The 24,736-nt window shown below is 41.3% G+C and overlaps 1 protein-coding gene across 1 annotated transcript in view; it reads right to left on the bottom strand.

Annotated features, from left to right (window-relative positions):
• hpca (hippocalcin) overlaps positions 1–12,996 on the bottom strand; it is a 48,494-nt gene extending 35,498 nt beyond the window's left edge. The window contains exon 1 of the mRNA XM_034131175.1: positions 12,620–12,996. The gene's annotated coding sequence lies outside the window, so the exon portion shown is untranslated. The remainder of the gene's footprint in view (positions 1–12,619) is intronic.
• Positions 12,997–24,736: the final 11,740 nt, after the last annotated feature.

Here is a 24,736-nt window from a genome sequence, read left to right as displayed (position 1 = left end):
GAACCAGGAGTCTAGTACCAGGAGTCTAGTACCAGGAGTCTAGTACTAGGAGTAGTGGGCAGCTATTGTACAGCGCCCGGGGAGCAATGGGAGTGAGGGGGGAAGGGGGATGTCCAGTGCCTTGCTCAAGGGCACCACGGCAGGGCAGGAGGTGAACTGGGACCTCTCCAAGTAGCAGTCCACACTCCATTTTAAGGTCTGGTCGGGGACTTGAACCGGCGACCCTACAGCTCCCAGTCCAAGCCCCTACTGACTGAGCCACTGCCGGAAGAGTGACTTACTACACCTGCAGCGGTGATAAGACACCCTGTCGCTGCATAATTAACCTGTTCCACTCTCAAATACTAGGGGAGATCCTTTGGAAATAAGAGTGTAAAACAATGCACTTGTATTCATTTCACATGAGGGAGTTCTGAATAATAATAAAAAAGGTATGATTTAGTATATTATTTCACAAAGGTAAAGCTTAGCTTGCATATTATAATGTCTTCTTGATTGTTCTGGCTGCACCATTAATCCAAATTTGATCAAAGTTTCAATATTGAATAAGGCAATATTGAAATTGCAGGGTACAGTATTTGTTAATTGTTAAAATGTCATGAAGTATCATGGAGTTGGAGAGATAACCCGTCAAACATATAAAGTTAATACAGATCCTCCTAGAATAAAATCACTCTATGTTCATTTAATATATTTCTCAATGATAACAAAAGTAATGTTTCATGAATCACTTTGCTATTGCAACATCCAATAATCCACTTGTTTTATTTACAACCCTTTTTAACCATCCTTCACCATCACACTTGAAGCTAAATGTATGTGACTGTAACAACACATGCCTTATGGTCCCTTATGTAAAACAAACACTCAATTCTAATGTTAGTATATCTTTCAAAAAGGAGGCATCTAATGAGGCGGCTAATCAGTGAGAGTTATAGTCTCTGGAAGCACACATCTGTTCTGTACACATCTGGGCTATCAGAGCTTTCTCTCACTTTCTACCTCTTATCTCCATCTCTCTGTTATTCTTCATCTGTAACCCCCCTCTCTCTGTGTGTGAGTAAAAATACATATTCTACTTATATCTCCATGTAGAGAGTGAAAGGTCGCACATAAGCCTTGAGGGCTTCACTGTAATCACTGTCACTGCTACTTCATTGTCATGTTTTCTGCCATATGTGAAGGGACATTAGGCTGTTCTATTTAAAGCTGTTTATCCCAGGCTGTGAGAAAAATGTTGAAAAAAGGTGTTGGACATGTTGTTTTTTAATGAATGCAGGATTCTGACACTGCACATCTCCCAGATCTGGATGTTTAATTGAACAGAACTGTGTTAAATCATAAGTGTGGGCTTATTGTTGTGAGGATGACAAGACATATGTGGCTGTACCGTTTCCCAGATTTAAACTGATCAGGAAGAGGCCTGAGAACCATACAAAAAGTAAATATGAAGTATACTTGGAGGCCAAGGAAAGATCAAAATGCCCTAAGAGTGCAATTCTCTTCCTCACTAAAGCCATGAAAAAGGCTTTCTCTCGTCGTGATTGGCCAAGAGGAGGAATGCACCAAGCTGCTCTCAATTTTGAATCATGAGCCAACAGGTGAGCTGAATAACCTCCAATCAAATCAGGGGGATTGTGACTTGGGCGGCAGTGGCTTAGTCTGTAGGGACTTGGTCTTGGAACCAAAGGGTCGCCGGTTCACGTCCCGATCGGACCAAAAAAAGATGGAGTGAGCTGGTAGCTGGAGAAGTGCCAGTTCACCTCCAAAGCCACTGCCGAGGTGCCCTTGAGCAAGGCACCTAACCTCGAAACTGCTCCCTTGGCGCCGGGTACCTGGCAGCCTCTCTGCTCTGCCACCTCTCCTATCTGCATGTGGTTGTGTGTGTGTGCATGTATATCCTCTGTGTTTGTGCATGTATATCCTCCCCTGTGTGTGTAATGTGTGTAAACACAACAGAGTGGGGAAAGAAATTTCCCTGTAAGGGATTAATAAAGTGTATCTTCTATCTTCTTCTTCTAAGAAGAAAACCCCTTAAAAGGTTCATGTGTGGGAGAAAAACTCAAACTCAAAAATGCAAAAAGCATAATATGGCCTCTTTAAGTAACTGCCATTGAATGCAACAAGCCCATTGAGGATTGTTCTATTGTAAAATCAAAAGATGAACACCCTGTACACCTCTTATATCCACCAAAACACACTTACTAACAATTTTTTCAGTAATTTATTCTCATTTGGAAGTCACAACACCATAACAGGCCCCACAAGACTTCTACAGAACTATTCATCACCAACATGAGCGTGATAAAAACATCTAAAATATGTAGCCTGTTGTGTAGCGCCAGAACAGCCCCGGCCCCCGTTAATCATTCATATCAGATAAAAAGCAGCAAACAATAAACAGGCTATTAAAAAGGCGTATTTGAATATTTTGTGCAAGTTTCTGATTAAAATGTAAGTCAAAGGTATCTCCACAGTCGTCTTTGTTGAATGAAGGAAAGATAGTTGGCATTACAGCAGTCCACATAATGAAAGTATCTGCCATTCCCTGAGAGCACATTTAATTGAATACAGAATTACACTTCTCTTTTGCTCACAGCTCCAGAAGAAAAGGGATTGCATTGTGATTGCAGAGCAGCAGGAGCAGCGAGTCTGCACTCATTACAGCTGCTTGTAAATGCATCCAAGCCAGCCGGCGCCACATCGATTTTTTTATTTCTGATTGGCCCTCTGCTTCTGCCCAGAGAGCTGCGGGTGGAAAAAACGCTGAGCTTAATTGATGCTGTCATGGTAAGAAACAGGTTATAATTCTTCACCCAGAACATTTTCCTTGGCTCCTGTCACTGTGGCAATACTGCTCTACTCATATAAATAGAAATGCAGACACAACTACTCTGTTTATAACAACCTGGCTGAAGTGGAGACACACAGCTGGTGGTTATTCTTCCGTACAATTCATATTCTGCTCCAGAGGGAAGCTTGAGTGTCTCACAGGGACAATTTGGCGTACAGACATAAGTCAATACACAAATGAATCAAGACAGCAAGTACATATATAATACATAGAAGTACGCTTGCATTGCTGTTGTCATCGCCACTCGTCACCAAAACCATCAGAAAAAGCACCAAAAGACAAAGGGCCAGCTGATGGATTACAACAACTCACATATCTGTTTGTGTCACCTCTCGGGGGCAAACCCTCCTCCCTGATGGAAGCACATTAAAGTCACTAATTGTTCTGTTTCATGCTTAAGTCAATGAACATCTCCCACAGGATTTTGTGAGACTAATGTGGGTAAATCCTTAGACCCAATGGGTCCAGGAAATGCTTCCTCAGTTAAAATGTTGTTTACATTTTAAAGGATCCCTATTATACTAATCTGCAGGTTCATATCTGTATTTTGTGACATGTCTCCAGGCTTTAATGTTCAAAAAGCTCTTTATTTTTCTCATACTGCCTGTGCTGCAGCACCTCTTTTCACCCTCTGTCTGAAACCAGAGCCCAGTCTGCTCTGATTGGTTAGCTGGCTGGCTCTGTTGTGATTCGTCAACAGCTTAGAGATGTCCCGCCCCCTTAGCCTATCACGTACAATGTGTAGGAGCTTAAGACAATTCACCAGTCAAAAGCAATCTTGTTTTTGTTCATTTCCAGATATTTCAAAGTAATCGAGGTTCTCGTTGAGTGACTCCAGAGATGTGACTTTAGATACCGGACCCATAGTAGATTTCCTCCAAAGTCCAGGGACCTTCTAAAGTTCAGAGAAGATGGCAGATATATGGCATGACGATGAGTTGTCAGGAGTTTACCCCGAGTACTCTCCTTGATACGACTGAGAGATTTACACACTGCAGCTTCATCCGCCAGCCCTGCTCTTCCCTGTCTGGACTCTTAGACAGTTAATGATTAAAACTGCTGCTTCAAATCTTAAAAAATCCCGTCCGGTGTATAACTCCTTTACCGACTCAATGTCAGACACTTCAGTTCCTCCATCCTCCTTTTATCCTGCAATCCACCCATGAATTCAAGGCTTTATCTATTTCCATTTCTCAGGTCACACTTTCTTATACATCCCTCTTCACATGCTTGATATGGACCTCTCTTTTTTGAGGGCTGGTCTTCATCTTTAATCCAAGGCCGTGCAAGATGGTACATGTTTGGCAGGGAATGACCTTATCTTACAGAAAGTAAAACGTCTCTTTGGTTACAGCTCATGCTATGTCACTGCAACGTCCCGGGTTTGATTCCATCATTGGGACCTTCATTGTATGCAGTGGTCTCAACAAGTAAAAGTACTGACAGTACCTAAGTAAAGTATTTAAAGGGGACCTATCATGCAAAATGCACTTGTGTACGTCTTTTCTACATGAATATGTGTCCCCGGTGTTCCAGGGAACTCACCAAGTGTCAGAAAACACAACCCTCTCTATTTTCCTCCATACCCAAATCTCTAAAAAAGGGGCTGCAACGGATCTGATAAAAACTGATCCAGATTTGAACACTGTCCTGACGTCAGGACGGTGGCGCTACGGCTATTGGGCCAACTCCACCAATCAGGAGGAGACAGCCACGGCCATTGCCGTTTGAAAGCGCTGGAGACGCTGTAGTACATATGCCAGGCCTGTAGGTGGTGCTGTTCTCACTGAATCAGCCCTTGCTAAAACAGAGCTAAAAAATGTCAAATTGAGCAAAATGAGGCATGGCTAAAATGCATGATCTGTTTGGTATTTTGAACAAAAAAAAGTATAAATATGCCTTATATAGGTATGGTCCTACACTATATTATTATAATATAGCATTATAGGTCCACTTTAAAGTATAAGAAGTAAAAGTACTCATTACAGAAAATATATTTTTAAATATTTAAAGCAAAAGCAGCAAATCTTCATATTTTAGAATCGGGAACAAAAAACTTCTTAGCAAAATGACTGCCATTTAATTATCTGTTAACCAACTCATGGTTTTAGTTACTTAAATATAATGCTGGATGGTTTGATCTATACCAAACAATCATATTTTAAAAAGGTGTTTCGATTGTGTGTCAGAATCTGAATTTATAAAGGAACTAGTATATCAATCTGTAAAATAAATGCAGTTGAGTAACATTTACAACATTTGAATCCAAATTGTAGTAGAGTAGGAGAATATAAAGTAGAATAAAATGAAAATACTTGGGTTAAGTACAAGTACCTGAAATGTGTACTTAAGTAGAGTACTGGGTTACTTTCCACGACTGTTTGCATGTCATACCCATCTGTCTTTATCTTCTCCACTTCTACTCTGTTCTCTATACATCAAAAGCAAAAAAACGTGTCCCAGTTTAAAACAGTTTTTTGTTTCTTCAGCGTTATGACCAGACCGGCCGAGTCGAGCTTTGCAAAATGTCCTGTTAGATGTCTCATAGGACAGGTAACATACTGAATAAAATGACTAAGGGAATTACCTATAGAGCAGTGATTACAACCCCCAGTAACAGCGTTAGGTGCTCTGCAGTCACTTCATCATTTTAATGCTGACTGATGTTGCATTGTCAACATTTAATAAAGGGCGGAAAGAATCAACGGAGATAAATTATTACAGGAATTCCCCTGGCAAATGAAAAAGGAAGAGTCTAAGGCAGCAGCTTTGACCTTCTTCGGGATATATTCTACAGCCTTCTTTTAAAACCACAGGTGTTTAAACAACGCTAATGCCAGAGTTACAACACTGAATGAGAAACTGTCAGATGTACTCGAGTCTGCGAGGCTGGTTTGGCCAAAACAGGGCGACCAATATTGAAGGAAATAGCTTGTGACATCCATGATATTACAATGGCAATAGGTCAGACAACAGGAGTACCGAATGTTCCGTTTTTGTGCTGAAAGAATTAAAAAAGACAAGAAACAAAGTGTGCTGCTGCTGCATGTCGTCCATGATTAATGCTAGGTTAGAAAGGCTTAAAAGAGGCATCTAAATACGGCATTGAGGAGAATCAGAGGGGAGATACAAGAAGAAGACAAAAATATTCCTGTTATGCTTCTCGGTCTAAAGACACTAATTAAACCCCCGTCAGAGTTCAGCCCTTTGAAATGGACACAGAGATACGAGGAAAATGTACCGAGAGAAGATGAAAGGCAAATTAAAGCGGGAAATTAAATGACGTCAAGGAGTGAGACGGGGGAGAGAAATATGTTCTGGTCTGGAGAGGAGTGATATGTGGCAGTGGAGGAAAAGGTTGCTCTGAGATATGATCTCAACAAAAGGTATCAATGGAGTGTGTCTTTATCAGCTGAGAGCACACACACACACACACACACACACACACACACACACACACACACACACACACACACACACACACACACACACACACACACACACACACACACACACACACACACACACACACACACACACACACACACACACACACACACACACACACACACACACACACACACACACACACACACACACACACACACACACACACACACACACACACACACACACACACACACACCACACACACACACACACACACACACACACACACACACACACACACACACACACACACACACACACACACACACACACACACACACACACACACACACACACACACACACACACACACACACACACACACTTCTCCCTTCTGACTTCATTAGCTAAAACACATGGCGAGTCCTGCAAGTAATTGGCTTCCCTTTCAGCCTCCTTATAGTCAGAGGAGACTCAAAGGAGGCAAGGGAACTCGAAGCAACATTACTGTCAAATATTCAAAATATCCACTCCAAACTTATTTTAACTTTAATCCTCTGATCTTTTGATGTGCCTCTCTCTCCCTGCTTTATTAGATTTGTATTAGAAGACTAATACCATCCGTGTCAAATGATTCTGACCCAGTGAGTTTTGATTGGATTCAGTGCAGCTAGATGTCCCAACAAAGAGGGATTTGAACAAGCGTGTTGCTTAAGCTCCATAACTGATTTGTTTTGACTCATTTAAAAACATTCACAGTAGCAGTAGCAACAACCTCCTTCCTCCAGGTTCAGAACATAAATCAAATGTTTTATATATAGCCCGATATCGCAAATTACACATTTGCCTCTTTACAGTTTCTACAGCATTTGACCCTCGCGGTGCAAAAGGAAACACTCCAAAATAAATCTCACAATGAACAGAGGTAAGAAGGGAGGAGACCTCAACGAAGGACAGATCCCTCCCCCAGGATAAACAGACGTGCAAGAGTTGTCATAGAAACAAATGTATATATTAAGCTTACAACATAGACACATCCTAATGATAACACTGATAATGTGAAGGTATTAGGGCTGTCGATGCTAATGACAGGGTTCATACATTTTCACCAATGATTTTCAATGACTTCTCCAGGACCTTTACCTAATTTTCCATGACCAAAGAAATTACTCTCTCAGCGGTACCACTGAAAATGGTTTATTTGAACATGGAACAGGAAAATAAGGTCTGAAACATGTTCTGCCTATCTGAAACAAATCAAATAGGCTTACTAGCTTCTACCCGCTAAAGCCACTAAAATCTCTCACCAGCAAAATATCTCGACAGTTAAAAGCCATTTTACGTTTCATTACTATACGATACAGTTTTTATTATCATTATAGTGTTACTAGTTCGGCGATTAGATAAAATATAAATTATATTTGATGCAACTTTAGTTACATTTCCATGACTTTTCCAAAACTTTGGGAAAAATATTGTTTCCATAACTTTTCCAGTGCCTGCAATTAGCATTTTGAATTTCCATGACTTTTCCAGGTTTTTAATGACTGTAAGAACCCTGTAATGAGGTAACAATCGCAAAACTTCCTCCTGTAATTCCAGCGTGAATTTTTACCATCAATTGAATGGTAGTGAAAAGGCAAACAAAGCAGAGGACTCGTACATGTGTTGAACTGACTGTAGACCAGAAGACATCAGTAAGCAAACCCTCACTGTAACGACACACCTGATCCATGACAAATGCTCTGCACTTGTGTTGAAAACCGTGAAAAGGCATTCTTCCGAACCATGCTCTAGTTTCTTGAAGTTGTACATGAGTGGGAGATAACGGACAGGGTCACCACCGTATGAACAGATAGTGCTCGCAGTATGATAGAGACACCAAGAACACTACCAACCGTACCATACTAGCTTATGAGTAGCGCACATTACACAGAGGGTGATCACAGCTGCTCTCCGTGACAGAAGCTTTGTCAATGCTTTGCCAAGTGTTGGAAAATGTTCAGACTTCATGCCAATAATTCAGAAATCATGTGACAATAAAGTAAACAACAGCTGATTTCTCTTAGCAGCTTGTCAGACATTTCCTCACCACAACACCATACATTCATATTATACCATACAAGTAAACAGTAGTATTTAAAACGTACATTTTTTTTGTGATTGACGCGATTATTCGATTGACAGCACATATGAGTCAATGTCAACTCAGATGTTGCACGTGTCCTTGTTCATGTGATGTTAAGTATTGTTTTTGTACGTTTTTGTGTTTCTCTTATTTTCCTACGATCCTGTTATGATTGGCTGTGAATAAGAAAATATGAAGACAGACCATATTTTTCTATTTATTTGTTTAGAAAGGGGCAGGTCATATAGATTATTTTCTTCTCCCTGCTGCTTTTCGGGTACGGTGTGTTTATAGAGACATGTTTTGTAAATAATTGTTATACATTAAGTTGTGCACCCCATGAATGGAACAAATACAAATGAAATGAAATGTCACCAATCTTCCAGGTGCTGCCAAAAATAACACCATGTGTCAGGCAGGACCGCTGCAAAACAAAAGGGGCAGCCACGATTCATGATCCAGATATAACCTCTAATACTGGAAACATGCCTTCAGGTTGAGTCACACAGTCAGGAAGCTCTAACAAGGACCAACTCCTCCCCAGCTGTGAAGTCACACGGAGCGTCACATCTGGATTGATTGGGATATCTTTGTTTCAGCGTCCACCTCCAGAGCAGCTGCTGCCTACGCCTTATTGGGGGCTTTATGGGATGGATGTGTGACGGCCAGGAGACGCCCCTCCCTGCAGGATCAGGGCAGATTATAGGAAACATGGGAAACACAGACCTCGTGTCAAACCATGCAGCCCACATCCCATGAAAACACAGAAAGAGGCCTTACCAAGCATATGTTTCTTTTGGCTACGATAAATATGCAACTGTGTCCTCGCTTCATGACTTAAGTTCCCTTACTAGTCATGAGGAATGAGACTCAGCCTGTGTTGTATAATGTCCTCTGTGTCTCTAGTCTGAGAAGAAAAAAAACCAACACGGACGTCATAGTGGTTTCATCAGGATTATTTTTAGGCTCAGGCTTGAGAAATTGCGTGACAAAGCAAGGAGGAAGAGGTGGACATTTAGGATGCAGAGAGGCTCTGATGAAAGATGCTACTGAGATGCATTATGGGAACGAACGATCCAGTGTTTTTTACCCAAACAAAGGGACTGAAAACCTTCTACAGGGATCAGTGAATAGTGCATTTAGCTAAGGCCCTATATCTGCTCCTAATGCATACGTCTTCACAACAGAGGCAACACAAATGGTAATGTGTTACCTTATATTGTATGAGTTAAGGCAACCAAGTAAACCTGGTGAAGGTGAGGGAAAGATTGTGCCATAGTTAATGATCCTGAGATGTTAATTAGGTCCCTACAATGAGCCATATATTCTGACCTGAATACAAAAGTGTCTGCCAGATATTGAGCCAATTTTGTATTTGTTGTATTTCTGTTTTTGTCCCTGCTTTTCTTACTGGTTCGAAACGGGCAGGGTTTTTAGTTTCTTTGTTTACCGTGGTGGCATGCGAGAAAGAAAAAAACAATTCAAGGTCATACTGGGTGAGTAATTGATATACAAATAATGATTTTCCGTGTTTTTTTGTGTCTTAAGTATGTAAAACACGACAAATCTGGGTCTTAAAACCAAACCAAAGTGTACTCTTAGTAGAAGAAGGGATACACATTACAGTATTTGGTGTCAAAGTCACACTTGCAGCAGTATTACAGCGCCGTACAACTTCCACTGCATATTTTGCCAGACTAAAAGAAGGTTGCATGTCAAAGAAATGTAAACTGTGCTTCAACCTGTGTCGAATACCTAAAAGCAGATAGTGATGGTGATACAGTTGAATGGGAAAGTGTTTTAAACTGTCCATCTCTTTGCTTTTCTCCTAATGATTATGGTCTATTTGTTCCCTTAAACCCCTCAAGAGTTATCCACAGAGAACATTCTTCTGGCCTTCCACATCCATCATGTTGCCAGAAGATGTACAAACAGCATGGGGAAGTTTATCCGACCACAGGCATGGAGGCACCACCGAGGTCTCAGAGTGTTTCTATCCCATGATCCTCCACTGACCTGTGCTCACGTGGCAAGACTGAATCCTTAATTGAAAGTGACTTTGATGCCGTGCTTACGAATTCCATGCATACATGCGGTCAGGGGCATCTTGCAAAGAATTTCTAGCAGCGTTGCACGAGAGCAAGGTCATCTATATGAGACACAACACCACTGCTACTGTGAGAGCCTGCAAGAAGAGAAATACACACTATAGATACATGAAAGATCCATTGAAGAGAGATGATGAAACCATTACCTGCACCATTGAAACAGACCTTGACTGCATCATGCTCCGTGTGTAACACCTTGGGGTTAACACCTCGTCTGATCTGTATATATATATATATATATATATAAATATATATATGTATATGTCATGAGTGTGTGTGCAGGCGAGACAGCAGGGCCCCAGCACACATTTATCTTCTTATGTAACAACTGGAAAAGTACTAGCACATGCAGGCTCAACCAAACCAAAACATCAGCAGCAGGGATTTGGCCCGTCTCACAATCTGGAGTAAATTGAGTTTAGCACGTTTCCTTAGCACACATATCCCGACACAAATCAATTTGTTCGGACCACTCCTCCACCGCATTCTCATTAACCCGGGGTCACACCCACCGCCGTACTCATTATAGGACCTCTCATCACTCTCTTCTCTATTAGCCGCCCTAAATGAGTAACCACAGTGCCTTTCGACCCTTCAACTGGCTCATTTGAACATTCCTCTGTAGATATATGCAGGTGACAACGGTTTCAAATCTGTGTTGTAAGACACGACCTGAATCAGTCTTAAACAGACTTGTTATCTCAAGCAGCTGTTATATACGACACATATGTGTATTCAAGCTGGCATGCCCTGGGTCTCTGACTATTATTTTATTGATTTGTTCCCCAGCATTAAGATCAATCAGCTAGGGGTTTCCAATATGGATACAATTGTAAATCACGGTTACTTGATATATGAGATGCAGAGGTTTTATAGCAGAGAGCTGTAAGAGGCTGATGGAGCTCCATTATAACCGCACTGCTTGGTAAGTAAGGCTGCTTTCGACCTATTACCAGTCACTGAGTTATTTACTGTATACTCCGTATCCTGAGACTCACTTGAGACAATAACTATACTATGCAGAGGGTTGCTCGACGAATATTGTTATAATCTTACTATTCTTACAGTAAATATCCAATTGAAATCTCTGTGAACTTACTAATGAACGGATAAAAGCCCATTTCAACTGCCTGATTGGAGAATCGCTCTATAATGTTGATAGAACTAATGTTTTTTTGTCATTATCATTTGATACGCTTATTATTGTTTGGTGTAAACAATGTGGAAATGGTGAATTATTTAAGGTGAAGTCTTTAAATGTCTTGTTTTGCAAACCCTAAAATATATTCACTTTAATAGGAAATCAATCCAGAAATGTCAATAGTATTCAGCATTTTGTGACATATTTGAATGAAATGTAGGATTTTACGATTAATCATAATCATTATCAAACGACTTATCAATTGTTTTTCAGTACATCAATTCATTGACTAATGTATCCACTTAAACACGCACACTTATGTATATATATATATATAGACATTCGCATCTCTGGTTGCTATAGAAAATGTTGTTATTAACTGTGCCAGTCAGAGTAGTTCATCACACACTCTCAACAGGAATATTACAGCCTTGGGCAATGATCAGTAAGGTAGAAATAAGGCAAGAAATAAGCGGATGAAATGCAATCTCTTTCTTGTCCCTGTCTGCCTGTTTCTGGAAGATAAATGCACCTCAAAGCAGTTAGACAGAGGAGATGGAGGAGAGCTAGGAAATCAAGAGCCCCACCATGCGCACCATCCTTCCTCCACTCCTGTCCCAAGTAGAGATCATTCATAAAAAAATGGCAGGCTAATATCACTCTCATCCTATTGGCTGAACAACAAGATGTTTTTTATTCTAACTGGAATAAAGCAAGATTGAATGCACACAAAACATCAGTCTTATAATTAATCAAACTAACTGCAGGGAGTATACGGGAATGTGTTCAGGTCACACGGTGCTATGCTACACTACTCACCGGGTTATTGTCCCCACACAGCCGGAAAAAACACAGTTTCTCCGGGTAAATAAAAGCGTCAGCGTCGCTTTTTCTGACGCCGAATTCATCATATTTGCCAAAGCATTGCAAAACACATTACTAATGTACGCTCGGTAAACATCTCCGACTCCTACATATACGAAGACTCTCGTTCTTACCCGATAATGCTGGGTCTCTGTTGAGGAGGACCGTGTCCCTGCTCCGGTGCAGCGGGGCCGGGGTGCAGGACAGCCGGGGAGAGATGCACGGATGCTCGGCTCGCTTCGTTCCTGATGTGTCGTGCTGCTGGATCTCCGTGCAGCTGCTGCTTCTTCTTTAATGCACACACATCCACACACACACACACTCAGAGTGACTAAGTGGCCCTTGGCTACAGCAGCCGATCCCTGCAAACCATGTCACCGTGCAGGCGAGAGGCAGCAGTGACGGTGCTGCGGTGCGGTGCGGGGCTTTGGTGCTTGGTGCTGGCGGGTTTTTTCTCTCCTCCAGAGGCCGGGTTGGGACAGGATAGCTGCGGCGGAGGACAGTGTGTGTGTGTAAGTGGTGAGCGCCAGTGGAGTGAATTTAAACGGGGGGATGGTTCGCTGGGATTACGTGGTAGGGTTTTAATTAGACAGCGCTGCGCCTATTGGCACCGAGGTTGCGCACAGCCCTCCTCCTACTTCCCTCCCCTATCTGTTGTTCCTTCTCAGCAAGAGATAGATGCGTGCGTGTGTCACATCGTGGAACAATGGCGCACCATGCTGTGTGTGTAATATTATAATTTACTGCGCAATATTTCTGTACCTAATGATGCATACTGTATGTCAAAGATGAGCACATGATATAACATGATTATAGTAATGTTCTTTATTGACTCAGTGGAGAATATAATGTCCTGATTTTTGAATAAATTATCTGTAGTATGCATTATATGTATAATATCTATTTATTATAGGAGTCGTGGTCATTGTCTTTTTTCCTTGACACACAATTGGAATATTACATAGTTTGGCTAGATATCCAAAATAATTTTATTTTGTAGGAAAGTTACGTTAAAAGATACGCTAATATTATTCTATTTTCATTTAACTGTAGTTCAAATCTTATATACATGTCTATAAGGTGCAAATTATTTTTGTTATGCAGTGAGAAGAAATAATACAAAAAAAAACAGATTAAACCTCAATTGATGGAAAAATCGAACTCCAAAGCAATTTTGTCCAGTGGCACCACTTGGTATTGCAACCCCTTGCATTTCCCACAAACATTGTCAAAGAATAACCGATGTAAAACTGGTGAATACATGTCTTTGTCACAAACACGCCTGTTATTATTCTTATCACCAGAATTCACTTTATTCAATCCACACAGTCACATGATTTGATCTGCCACATATTTTATCCAATGGATTAAAATGAGAAAAGAGAAGTCTGGAAATCAGTGGAAACGTGTCACGATCATTTCAAAAAGGTTCGATCATTCTGTCCGATTACATCTGGAAATTAAAAAGGATGCTCGTTTAAATGACTGTATATCTGTTCAATTTAGCGTAGGGCCAAACTGGGTTCAGGCTTTGCCCCGAATGCTGTAAACAGTTTCCTTTATGCATTTGCCAAAACAGGAGCCTGTGATGTGAACAACTTTATAGAAAATCCTGTGACACCGTCTTTGACCTTTCAGATGTTGTTGTAGGGAGCCTATGGAGCAGAAATGAAAGAGTTTTCACATTTTTGTAAGTTTTTAGCGAAATGTTGTAATAATGCAACGCTGGGCTTCGGTGGGAGCAGAATTCCTGTATTTCTACTCATATTGTCTAAATAAATATATTGAACAACTAAAGGTTGATTTGCAGGATTGATTGCTTACTTAGCCCTATATCAGTATAGCATGAATAATAATCACACATCAGTCATATTTTTTATGAATAGTCATTTATTAAATATGAATACAATGGTAGTCCCAAAAACAGTTCCTATCGTCAGAAAAGCAGAGACGGACGTCACACTTGGTGCATTGTGTGTTTGTGTACCCTTTACTGCAGTGTGTGCAGCGTCCTCTCTTTGTCTTCACTGGAAAATGTGCCATTAAGTCCTTGCGTACATCCAGTGGAGGTTGTGATCTCTTGGATCCCATCACCTGAGGATGGTCTCTTGTGAGCATTCAACGGGCTCCTTGATGTCACCGTCGGTGCTGGGCTCCCGTTGCCTGAAGATGGTCGTCCTCTCTTGGGTGTTTTCAGAGGAGTTGTGTTCACCTGATTAGAACAGAATCAATCAAGATACATGCCTACATTGGGAGGTGTGTGGCGCAGTGGGTTGTGCGTAGGTGTTCGGATCAGGGGAGCACAGGTTCAAACCCCACTGCAGTCAGCATGTCGTTGTGTCCCTGAGACACTTCACCCCAAATTGCTCCTGTGAGGATTGCCCACAGTATTGAGTATGTAAGTCGCTTTGGATACAAGCGTCTAACAAGTAACATGTACAGTAATGTCAAAAATACATTAGGAAAAATATTACAGTGAAATATAAAAAAATATTACAAACGGCAAATAGCAGAAATGCATTCTTACCAGGATGAGAGAGGATGCTAGATCTGCCTGAAACTGTCTCCTGGTCAGGATCTCCTGCTTTGGCATCTTTAGAGCGTTGCACTCCCGCTTGTAGAGGAGCCAGGCGTTGATCACAGCAAGGATGATGGTGTGCCAGAAGATGTACACGTACCAGCGTCGGGACTTCATGGGTCTGGTCCAGCAAAGGATGACACAAGTGTGACCGCTCTGCTGTCATACGGTACCAACCACACAGATGTTGTGGTTGGCCTCCACTCGGATGTCAAAGCTTCCTCTCCCTTTTTTCTTCAAGCTCTTCTCCTCTTCAAGGTTACAGTTGGGTAAGCGCACCTGCCTGGCTGTTCCCACATAATGAATCCCACGATCAAGGAGCTTCACTACCAATGGGACACAGGTGAAGTAGTTGTCTGCGTAGATCTTGTAGTTCTGACCTTCTGGAAGAGTGGAGGCAAGCTTCATCACAACGTCACCTGACAATCCAAGTTCAGACTTGGCTCGTATCCCATTGGCACTGCCTTGGTACACTTCAAAGTCACAGATCATTCCAGAGATTCCAGTTCTCACCCACTTTCTCCGTTTTGGATGGCATCCCATCCTGCACACTGAATCGACGACCTCTCTTTGCTGGTGGCATTCTGAAGTGGACAAAGTAATTAATAAATATGTATCAATAATACATATGCTTATTATATTGTAATAGATTATCTGAAGGAATATATAGGGTGGTGGGACAAGTGTTCATTCTGTCTGGCTTAGACTATTATCAAATATGTACATGTTCTAGACATTGTAATAATCACAACAAATATTTGAGGCATTTTACTTACTTGAATCTGACATATCCGGTCCAATAAAACAAAGAGATGTTGCTCGTTTGAGGATTCGTAAGATGTGTGAGTGTATGCTCCAGAGGGCAGGACCTATAAACACATTTGCTACCCAATAGCATTGTGAGGCTGAACAAAAGGACCTTTTGACTAAATGTAGTCTTTAAAAAAACAAAACTTTTTTGGGATAGCTTAAAGGTGGGGTCGGTAATTTTGGAGAAACCAGCTCCAGTGTGCTAGAATTTGAAAATACACAACCGGAAAAGATCTGCCACTTCCTCACAGAGCCCCTCCTCCAACACACACGAACGCGCACATGACCAATGAGGGCACGAGATAAGTTTGTGCACAGATGGAAGGCTGACAGGCAGGTAGGCCATCCAGTTATTTTAGCCGGGCCGGCTCAGATGATTGGTCGTGCTTTTTACAGTATTACAGCTTCCACAGATGATGTTTATTTATGGATTTATTGTCAAAGCACTTCAGATATTCATTGCTATCGGGATGTTAAGAGCATTCCATGGAATATAACAACAAGTGTTTCTGAAATAAATTACATACCCCACCTTTAAAGTAATGTTGTAAAATGACAACAGTGGGCCTTACAGGGTTAATAGCGATAGAAATTTGGCATTTACGTTATGTTTATTTGATGTATTTGAGTGCAGTAAGTCTGCTTTTTGCTCCACATACTGTCGATCTGATTTTCTGTTATGCTTCTTCCATGGCATAATCTTCAGTGGACATATTTTTCAATAGGTGGGTTTACACTGCAAGGGAAAACATTGTGACTTCAAACCAAGCATAAAAACATGTTGTTTGCAATATTTGAACTTTTTCTTTTAATAACATTTGAACTATTAGCACTCCATACTTTCAATGCACAATTTACATGTGGATAAAACAGGTGGATGTAAATGCAGCTGTTACTCTTTACTTTTGTCAGGCAACCTCTCATATAGAAGTTTATTATAGAAGCACACCAACAGACAACATACATCAGAAGCAGAGGGCTTATACCTGCAGACATCAGACAGCAGTCAGTGGATATTGATGGGATGAGCAGCTTACCAGACCCTAAAAACACACACTCACACACACTCACACACACTGCGGTTGGCCGTCTGAGCCAGACATCAGCCACAGACTTCGTCACACCTCACAGAACTTTAGAGAGCTTGGCAAGGTTTTTTTTTCTTCATTACATCTACAGGTAGATGACTCAGCCGGTGGTCTCACTGGACTAAGTCTGATTGCTCATTGAAGGGACAGCTGCCCTGCGTAACCAGCGCTGCCCGAACAGGAAAATCTAAAACGACACAACCCTAAAGGGAGCATGTGAGCGTTCAGCAGCAGAAACAATTTCCTCAGACAACGTGTGCCAGGATGGATTTTTAGACAAGGAATGTGACGCAGAGAGGTTTCAAGGATGGTCAGCCTCTTAATCAGCCAAGGTAGCATGTGATGATCATGTCTCATTGGCCTTCGGCTGTTTAGGCAACACGTACTCTGATGACGTCTGCAGTGAGTGCTCTCACCGCGTTCACCTCCTTAGAAAGCTCCAGATGCATGCCAATTGGAAATACCATATCCCAAAAATCACAGTCAATGTTAACTTCAGAGAGGGCAGAGTGCTGAATGAAAAGGTAGAGGATTCACTTGACAGCTGGTATGACAAAATGCATGAGATATATTTTATGGAAAGAATCACTTTCTCAATGATGAGGCTTCAGGAAAACACATTTGAGGAAACGTGGAAAAAGTGGAGAAATTAGATATCCCAAAGACGACAATCTCTTGTTTGACTGTGCTTCTACCGCCTGAATGTGTATGTATGTGTGTATGTATGTATGTATGTATGTATGTATGTATGTATGTATGTATGTATGTATGTATGTATGTATGTATGTGCATATATATATGTGTATATGTATGTATGTATGTATGTATGTATGTACAGTATGTATGTATGTATGTGCATATATATATGTGTATATGTATGTATGTATGTATGTATGTATGTATGTATGTATGTATGTATGTATGTATATATGTATGTATGTATGTATGTATGTATGTATGTATGTATGTATGTATGTATGTATGTATGTATGTATGTATGTATGTATATATGTATGTATGTATGTGGATGTATGTATATAGGTATGTGTGTGTGCATATATAGGTGTATGTGTATATATGTATATATATATCTATGTATGTGCATGTGTGTGTATATATATATATATATATATATATATATATATGTGTGCGTGTTTAAGTAGATACATGTGTACATGAGTAGATATTGGTCATTTCCTCATTAACAACCTATGTAAACTTCCAAAAAAGGTAGAGGATGTTTTAAATACTAAGATAAAAGTTGTATGTGTCTGATGAGAAGGAATTATTCATAGATGGATTATTGCTAAGATCTGCTCCACTGAGAGCAGAAGGAATCACAGCGGGGTCGAACTAATTGAATGCAGAGTTAGAAGCAACCGGAAGATGGAATTACAATGTCTGTGCACAGCATGGGCTTCCTATCATGTGCAAAGGGGAGGTTAGTGCGTTCAAAGTCTCTGATGTGTATGCATGGCTCACAGGGTGTCTAGTTAAAAAAGACTAAAGTATAAATGAAAGACAGCGACAGTCGTTTTATTTTCTTGCTGATCTTTTTTGTGTTTTAATCCACTGTGAAACCTTGAAACTTCGACATTGAGAGCCAAAGTGAAACCTAAATCATAATATCATTAAAGGGGCCCTATCCTGCAAATGTTCAGGTTCATATTTGTATGTAGTGTCTCTACTGGAACATGTCTCCTTTAATGTTCAAAAAGCTCTTTATTTGTCTCATACTGTCTGTGCTGCAGCACCTCTTTTCACCCTCTGTCTGAAACCAGAGCCCAGTCTGCTCTGATTGGTTAGCTGGCCGGCTCTGTTGTGATTGGTCGACCGCTTAGAGATGTCCCGCCCCTTAGTGTTGGACCGCTAGCCAATAGGATCTTAAAATCTAATATTAAAAAGTCTATGTATGAAAAACTGAACTAAGGTGGGCTGCGGCCGGTAAATGGGGTGGCGGACTACTTTAAGTGAAACTAGGGTGCTACCATACACTCACTAGGTGCAGTCCCAGCAAACCACTCAACAAACAGTGAGGGTGACTAGCCACCCCTAATGACCGGCACTCAGCTCTACTCAAATCAAAAGGGAACCACTTGAACAAAAGTCAAACAAAAAGATCCCAGTTGGTTTACTATGAAAACACCCCCTTGAGCCCCTTGAGCCAAAGTCACACCCACATATTGCATTAACATCTTACTATTACCTTACATTATAACATTATCTTACATTAAAAGCTTCTACCTTCGAGCTTTATAATCTGTTCACTGGTATTTTACCTTTTAAGTTCATGTCCGTTACAATGCAAAAATGACATTTTAACTATTGTACACTTTGACATGAGGAGGAGAGGACTTGTCAGAGGAGATATTGTAAAAACATTTGTTGAAACTCATCACGGGAAGTGACAGTCCAATCCCTCCCATCTGTTCAGAAAACACAAGGCTGCCAGGGCGTCTGGAGTCAGGTTTCTTTAATATGTCCCTTAGAAACATTGGCATTAAGCCTCGGTACCTTTCCAACTTGACCAAACTTTTTTTCCCATTAAAAAAAACCCTCCATTCAAACAACAGAGAAACAGCCCATGATTAGGCTGTGGCTGATGCCCCTTTCACACCAAGGCTTTTCCCGCCTTGCTCTGTGCTAGAGCTTTTCTGGTTCGGAACCGGTTCTTCGGTTCAGCTCCCGCTCTGTTCACGCCGCTCAGAGCCCGACTGGTGCTGCGTCATTGCGTCATCGTTTGCGTCATGACGTAACCGTTTGCGTGCCTGCTTCATAAAGCCAAACCGCCACTCCGTCCGAGGTCTCGCTTTTGGTCCCGATAATCCTTCTTGACTTTTTCCAATTTGTTGCCAATCTGTTCAACGGTACGGTCAAAACCAGCGGTTGCCATCTCTTGCTGCAATTGTTATAGAATTGCTTTGGACCGCGTGCTCCCCTCCAGCTTCCTCTGTACCTCTTCGGAAGACCAGATTCCCAGGAGGTAGCTGGTCTCTTCAGTGGACCACTGCTGCTTGTTAAGTTTGAGGTTTTCCATCGTTGTGTACAAACTGGATAAAATGCGGGCTTTTTGTTGTTGTTAGAGGTTGATCCCGCCCCCGCCCCCGCCCCCGCCCCCGCCCCCGCCTCCGACGTAAGCGTGAAGTGAAGAGTACTTCGAGTGCCAAATACCTCAATAAAAGTAAATCAAAGTTTATTTATTCAGCCCAATATCACAAGACTTTTGTCTCAGGGGGCTTTACAGTTTATACAGAACATGAATACACCGGAGATTCCCGGTTCTTTTAAAACATGTATTGAAGAGAGAAGAGTCACTGTGTACAGCTTCCAAATAAAAGGGCGACTGGTCAGAGGAAGTGATATAAAATATTATAGCAACTCAAAGATATTGTTAAAGACACATGCACAACTTTCAGAGCAATTAAAAGTACAATTGTTATAAATGTTGTCGTATCCACAGAATATTTCTAGTGTTTATGTATTCCTGTATTTATTTCCACATTTATTTATTTCTGTATTTTTTTCCTAATTAATGTATTCTTTTATTAATTTATTCCTGTATTTATTCATATATTTATTTATGCATTTTATACTTATGTAATGTTCCGTCCTCCATACACTTAAACCCCCTCTGAAGATTGTTTGTTTTGTCACTTGCTGATGTTTGTACTGTTTAGTGCTGTGGTGTGTGTGCAGTAACGCATCGGACTACACATCACTTAGTTTGGTTTCATAACCTGCTTATTTTTCATGGTTTTAAATCAAAGTTTAGCACCAAACTAGACATCCAAATTGAAGCATTCTACAGGCAGAAGAGAGACGACGAGTGACAAAAAGAAATGCAGAAGCGTGTTGAGAATCGAATATAGTATATTAAGACTAGACTAGTACAGGGTCACTGGTTCAATGACCTGTCAATATGTATTTATTTGGTTTATAAAACCTACAGCTTAATGTAGTAATGAAGTTAACACATGTATTCCTTGATGTTGTTTAGCCTTTCTGAGGCACATGATTACGTTTACGAATATTATTAAGGAATAAAAATCCCACTTTGCAATGTTTCCCAGCCTCCTTAGGCGTTTCAATCACAATCATTCAACAGGAATATATAGCCTACAATATTTACACAAATGTATTACATGAGAATATGATTGTATGTTCATTGTTTAGAGTTATTCTAAGGCTTTACTCATTGGGAACTCGGTACAAGAAAGATCTCACTGTTGAGATGTCATATCTGCCTGTTTTACACACGTTGACCAACAGGGGGGTTTGTGTTCAAATGAAGCCTCATGAGATGAAGCCTTTTGAGAACCAATTGTCTGGAACTTCATAAGGCTTCATCTCGCCATCACTAGTGAGCAGCAGAGATTGAGGAGAACAAATGATCCATGAATTCAAACCTATCTTTACCAGCGACCATGACAGACAGAGCCCAAGGCCAACAGGTGTCTTTTATCAGCAGCCCTAATGAGGGGAGTGATTGGGGAAGGAGTCAGGCCTTGAGCTGCATTCAAGAGCACTGCACTTTTTTTGAGAGCATTACCCACTACACTAGCATGGCTGTGTACTCTTTGTCTTCCAGATACTAAGGGAAGATATTGTAGAAAGACTGCAATGGATGTAAAAGTTAGGTTGAGGTTCTGTCCAGTACTGATGTTCTTCTCTGGACATAAGCTTGATCTGAAGCTTCAAAAGTAGAGCAATGTTCAACTTTTGAAGCTTCGACGGAACCGTCAGCCAATCAAATAAAATGCCAGTACAAGCTCTAGCCAATCAAACCACGTGCTTGTGTGTCCGGGGCGGGAGATTCATGTGATTGGTTGTTGGTCGAGTTTCAGACACGCCCACCGGCAAGCTTCAACGCACGCCGCCGTGTGGACGCTGCGTCAGTGTTGCTGTATCTGCAGGAGAAAAGCCTCAGAGGGATGAGCCAAGGGGAAAGAAGTGAGAAAGATAGCACAGCCTTGAAGTTGAGGCTTTGATAGATGTGTGTTCAAAGCCCCATACTGTGTGTGTGAGAGTAATAATGCATTCACTCCTCAGCTCAGAGGGATGAGCTGGTTTGGAAGTTGCAATACAGATTTTTTCCCTTGTTTATACTCCAGACCTTTTGACCTGAAGGTGTCTCGATAGCAGAGAAACAAGCACTGTGTCCCTGTCCCGCTTTGTTCCTGGTGTTCTCTCTGCACACACCTTCATCCCTCTCCTTGTCTCACCTCTCTGTTGTTTCACCGAGGGTGAGACAGGGGCGAATATCTGACTCAGCTTTTACTTATTTCATTAGTTGTTCATAACTCTGTCTCTCTGTCCTGTGAATGAGGACACTGATGTGATTGAATTACCCCCTCCTCCTCCTCTCATCCCCTCTCCTTTCCCTCTCCCTCTCTCTCCTCTATCCTATGTGTTTTGTGTACCGTTGGCACTTTCCCTCCTCTGAGCCAGGGTTCAATGCTGTTGTTGCACTTTCTCTGGTCTTGCGTAACTGTGCAGCGGTCGTGTTGCGTTGCATCCTCCATCTCCTCTTCCCTAGGCGCAATGGTCACTGTGGGAAACATTGGCCCAGAAAACTGACCTTCATTTCAGTAATCGAGAAAGAGTATTCTCACACTGTGGGTGGAGCTCGACTCCCTAAAGGACAGTGTCATTATCCTACTTCAACACATTGGGATCTGCTTTAGATAAGGGTAGAAACCAAAATCAGTTGAATTCATTATTTATTGATGGGAGTGTTTCAGCTTGCTGGCGTTCTCAATGTCAGTCACCACTAAGGGAAACACACTGGTGTTTAAACACAGGAACTCACAGGATGAAAACAACTACTCTGTCTGAGAGCCAGCCTATAATATTTCTTTTTATACAAGAACAAACCTGGTTTTGAAAGAAAGAAAACATACAAAAAACAACAGGAAATACAATACATTTAATTCACATTTCATGCCAGCATGAGCCAGAAGTTTTTATCCTGTAAGCACTCCCTCTAAATGATTTGTATTAAGGGAAAACCCTAACCCTAAACTCTCAGATTTTACTCATTGACATACAATTATAAAGTAATCACTGATTGCACAATATATTGGCATTAGAATAATGTCACTATCACCATTGGCGGATGTTGGAACAACCTAAAGTAACTGTAGCTAGCAGTAAAAGCTTCACAAGTTGCCAGACGCCCTTATAAGCTAATTTGTATATTGTTAAAATAATCGGGCATTCATTTTCTTCAAGTTTATCAGTTTTGTTGGTTGTAATGCGGTGAATTATCTTTACTAGTAGACTCTGGGGAGATCAGAAAGCACTTTAATGGTCTTTGTGATCAATCCGGTTGATATTCTGGGCTCTCTCAAAAAAAACATCCTCCCCTCGGTCATGAACCTTGGAGTGACCTTCATTAGCACTTTTAAATTCGACAAGCAGGTCAGCACCGTAGTCAAATCCTGCTTTTTTTAAATAAGACTTTTTTTTTTCAAACTCCTTTTATTTGTTTTTAAAGCACTAAATGGGCTGGCTCCGGCCTATATAGCTGAACTCCTCCAGTGCTACACCCCAGCCAGAGCTTTAAGGTCTGCTGACCAGCTGCTGCTGGTAGTGCCCAAGACCAGGCTCAAAACCCGAGGGCACCGAGCCTTCTCAGCAGCTGGCCCTAGGCTCTGGAACACTCTGCCCCTCCATGTGAGGTCGGCCCAGACCCTAGGGGGTTTTAAATCAAAACTAAAAACACACTTCTTCTCTCTGGCCTTCTAGTCAGAGCGGAGCACGACTCCTGACTTTTCCTTGTGTTTTTATTTTTATTTTGTTTTTTATATATATCTGTTGTAATTTATTGTCGTTTATTGTGATTGTAGTAATGTGTTTTTATTACATGTACAGCACTTTGGCTCGACCAAAAATCGCTTTTAAATGTGCTTTATAAATAAAACCTGATTTGATTTGATTTGATTTGATTTGTGTGAGTCACCACACTTTGAGATGTGGTCATACGATGAGGTTTGGTTGGTAAAGTGGTAATGGGATGTTGACAGGACATACTGTAGTAGGCTATGATGTGGGGACGCAGAAAAGAAACCACATAGGCTGGCTACACTGCAATATGTTGTTAAAAGAATAAGTCACAAAAACAATCATTCTTGCTGCAAAGAGACAATGATCACCTAAAGAAAACTTGCAGTAATACAAGAAGCATGTAGCCCAAGGCCAGGAGAGAAAGTATGAAAAGCATCACTCCTCAAAGCAAAAACACAGGTAATAAAATATTTAATGGACTCTTGTTACTGTCAATGTTTTGCGCCTTCAAACCCAAGATGAGCTGCACTCACTGTGTTGATTCAGAAGATCTGCTAAACTACCCAGAGGATGTTTATTCCCCTGGAGGACAGAATTTAACTTATGTGTTAATATCAGCTTCCTGCGACTCCCTCCTCACATCACAGCACCTCCAGCTGCAACGCTTGTGTCTAGAGGAGTTGTGCTTTATACAAAAAATGGATATAAAGTTATTTCTCCTGTGAAATACAGTGCCTGCAGGTATAACGATCAGAGAAAACTTTTACTATGGAGCTGGATTGCCAGGGGTTTGTTTTTCACCTCCTAATGCGCTCATGCAGCCGCAAAATAAGCCAAATCCAAACAAACACACCTGTGATGCGTTCAATGACCTGCATCCAGCTTATAGATTGCGTCACTGCTGTTGTGTCGCTAGGATACAGCTTAGCTTTTTCTTACTCCAGGGCTGCTTCTCAATGTCAAGGAAGGATTCTTCAGTGCCTCTATTT

The sequence above is a fragment of the Trematomus bernacchii genome, unplaced genomic scaffold (assembly GCF_902827165.1).
Source record: "Trematomus bernacchii unplaced genomic scaffold, fTreBer1.1, whole genome shotgun sequence".
Taxonomy (NCBI): domain Eukaryota; kingdom Metazoa; phylum Chordata; class Actinopteri; order Perciformes; family Nototheniidae; genus Trematomus; species Trematomus bernacchii.
Note: the sequence above shows the minus strand (reverse complement) of the source record. Positions and strands in the feature narration are given on the sequence as shown.